The sequence below is a fragment of the Pseudophryne corroboree genome, chromosome 4 (assembly GCF_028390025.1).
Source record: "Pseudophryne corroboree isolate aPseCor3 chromosome 4, aPseCor3.hap2, whole genome shotgun sequence".
In the NCBI taxonomy this organism is placed as follows: Eukaryota; Metazoa; Chordata; class Amphibia; order Anura; family Myobatrachidae; genus Pseudophryne; species Pseudophryne corroboree.
This window is the reverse complement of record NC_086447.1, coordinates 592004018-592007364: the sequence shown is the minus strand read 5'-3', so window position 1 is coordinate 592007364 and position 3347 is coordinate 592004018. Positions and strand designations below refer to the sequence as shown.

General features: G+C 42.3%; 1 pseudogene; it reads right to left on the bottom strand.

Annotated features, from left to right (window-relative positions):
• Window positions 1-2665: 2665 nt before the first annotated feature.
• Window positions 2666-2784, bottom strand: LOC134912439 (5S ribosomal RNA; annotated as a pseudogene).
• Between the last annotated feature and the right edge of the window lie 563 nt (window positions 2785-3347).

The following is a 3347-nucleotide window of genomic DNA, read 5'->3' as shown; positions in this document are numbered from 1 at the left end:
GCCTAGTGATTTCTCGGTAGCCAGCCCTATCGTCCGCAGGGCAACGCAAGCCCTCTGGCTGATAGTGGCTTCAGACCCAGATCTGACATCTTTTAAAAAAACAAAACCGATTACAGCATTCAGGAGAGGTGCCAATCTTCATGACCTCGTTGTAAAAACAGACATTTCAGGCATGAAGGGTATGGAGGATGCTAATATTCAGAAAAAAGCCCCAGGGTGTTACCGTTGTCCTAAATGTGCTACATGCAAGCATATGGTTGCATGTAAAGAATTTAAACATCCGTATCGAGATGTTATGTTCACCATTAGACAGGTGATTACATGAAGCACATCACATGTTGTGTACACTATAGTCTGCCCGTGTGGGCTTTACTACATAGGGCAGACTACTCATAAACTTAGTGAACGCATGGCGGCTCACCGTTCAGCGATAAAACTAACATTGGAGGGCAAACCGGTGGATCAGCCGGTGGCCCGACATTTTCATCTAGCACTTTGGTATAGAACATGTGCCGGTTACGCTGAGGGGAGGGGATAGGGCCAAAATGTTACTTGAAAAAGAGACCCGGTGGATCATGAGGTTGGATACCTTTTAGCTCGGGGTCTCAATGAGAAGGTTAATTGGAATGTGTTTGTATAAGAGTTCTAACAATCAGGTTTCTTGGATATGTGAGACGGTCATGGTTATATTTAGCATTTGAAAGTATCTCACACAGCAGACAATCTACGTGGGGTGGTCTTTAATATAGGAAACATATATGTTGCCTTTGCCAGTGGTAATACTATAACAGCATTCATGTCCGCTAATCTAATGTCCCAATGTTTTAATGTTGTGTTTAGTGTATACATTATATATGTTTATGGTGCTTTGTTTGTTATAGGGGGCGCCTGAACAGTCCATCCCCTTACAGCGTCTGGCAGCGGGGGAGTGCCCCGGGGGATTCCGCTTCTGAGCGGCTGAGCCTGGGTGACACGCAAGCGCTGAGTCTCCTAGGCAACGGTGACGTGTCTGGCGGAAGGGACCTGGTGGCACGGAACCCGGAAGTAGGGACGCATGAGGGAGATGTGGTGAACGGCGCGCTCCAGGGGTATATAGTAGGGTAAGTGTTTTGTGTATGTTTGTCTACATCACTTTGTATTTGGCCTGAGGAAGGGCTGATGCCCTGAAACGGCTGTTGCCTTTGAATACAAATTTGCTACAATTTGCTGTCTCCAGTTCTTTTTTGGATTGGTATATATATATATATATATATAGAATGGTGGTGAAGGCGGCACTCAAGCAGGCATACACAGCGGTAAAGACTATGTCAGTTTATTCCAACATGTTTTGGGGTAAAGTCCCCCGTCCTCAGGGTCATCATGATGACCCTGAGGACGGGGGACTTTACCCCGAAACATGTTGGAATAAACTGACATAGTCTTTACCGCTGTGTATGCCTGCTTGAGTGCCGCCTTCACCACCATTCTATTGCCAGAGGTCTTCGCCTCCAGGAGGGCACCGCAGCACCTTTCACTTTATGCGTGAGTGCCGAGCTTTCATAGCTATCTATATATATATATATATATATATGACACATGTTTAGTGTCAACTTTTAAGAGCAGATTAGACCAGGAAGTCACGGATCTTGTTCAAAAATCTCCACCTAATTATCCTATTTTATCTGCACAAGAAAGATTGGCATTAAAGTCACTGCACCAGAAGGAGCAACTAGTAATCTGTCCTGCCAATCAGGGCAGATCCATTATGTTACAAATTCTGGCAGATTATAAAGTGGGGATTATTCAGCAACAGGGGTATATTGCAAGATGAGGGGTGGTCCCACATGTATCTTCTGGAGTGAATTTAGGGAGGTGTTAACGATGGCCTTGGGTGCTAGATTGATTACCAGAATATCATGTTACACTGGTATTATATACTCTCCCCGGGATACAAAAAGGTATTAACACCCCACTAGGTAGACCTATTGTTTCTGCCCGTGGGTCATTGTTTCAGCCAACTGCAATTTACCTGGACTCCATATTACAACCGTTGATACATGAACACCCACATTTTTTATTAGATACCACTTTGTTGCTGAAAAATTTGTGTGAGATTGGTACCCTCCTCCCTGATGATGTTTGGCCTGTATAACAAAAAAGGGGGAATGGAGAGGAGACTCTTGTTTGGGTGACTCTTCAGTCAGAAAAAAAGCTGAATAATTGGTAAGATTAAAATTAGTTTTATTGGGTAGTCATTAAAAATGAGATTAGTTGTGTCCAGAAAAACAAACAACAAACATATAGATTAAAAACTCAAAAATGGTCCATAAATTGGAATATAAGTGACTGTTGCTTCAACAGTCATGATAAACTGGACTAGATGAGATGTTAATAACAACAGTGATGACCAAATCCTGGTTGATTCTATGAAGACTCACAGGTGTGACCTTTGATGAAATATTGTGAGACTCTCTCATATGACGGATCCAAGGTTGCTGGCCTTATGGTTTCAAGATTATCTGTGGATAGTCATTATAAATGATTACCAAACCAAGGGGTGTCAAGGGATACTCAGTGATGGTAGACACATCTATATGTGCCAATATTGAAGAAGTAAATAAAAGAAATAAGATAAGTCAAATGGTGAATCTGCTGTCAGTGTTGGGCACAGAGCATCTCAATCCTATTACTACTAAACTTGGTCTTTCCAGGGGGTTTCCCATCCAAGTACTGGCCAAGCCCAACACTGCTTAGCTTCCAAGATCAGATGTGGTCGGGTGTTAATAATATGGTATGGTAGTAGATATTTTACCACCTCTTACTCTGTGATCGCTGATGAGAGTTCGCCTAGCAAGAAAGAGAGAAAGATAGGTTGCCAGGAAGAAAGGAAGAATACAAAGATGGATCTGATGCCAGCGTTATGCAAAGGTAGTTAATACCAAAGGTAGTCCCAGGTCAGTGGTGTGAACCAATGGATTGCTGATGAGAGTCAATAGAATATATCAAGAACAAAGTACAGAAATTAGAGGCAATGTAACCTTTTAAATATCACAATCCACCCCTTCCCTCAGTTTCCTGAGTGATTGGTCTTAATATTCACAATAGCAGGTAAACATGTAGCAGTTAGTAAACTGTGTAATAGCAACGGGTGTTCATACCATCCCAGGTATTGCAACCATAAAAACCTATAAGTTTTAAGTGCCCATAATTGAATGATAGTGTATTCAAAAAGGCTAATTGAGTGGATCTGTGTAGATCGTGCCAAGCATAATATTGATGTCAGGTAGAAAGTATCTATCCCATAAGGTCCTCAAACTGCCACAAGTATTCTCCATAGGATACAGTGTGCAATATGACAATACACACTA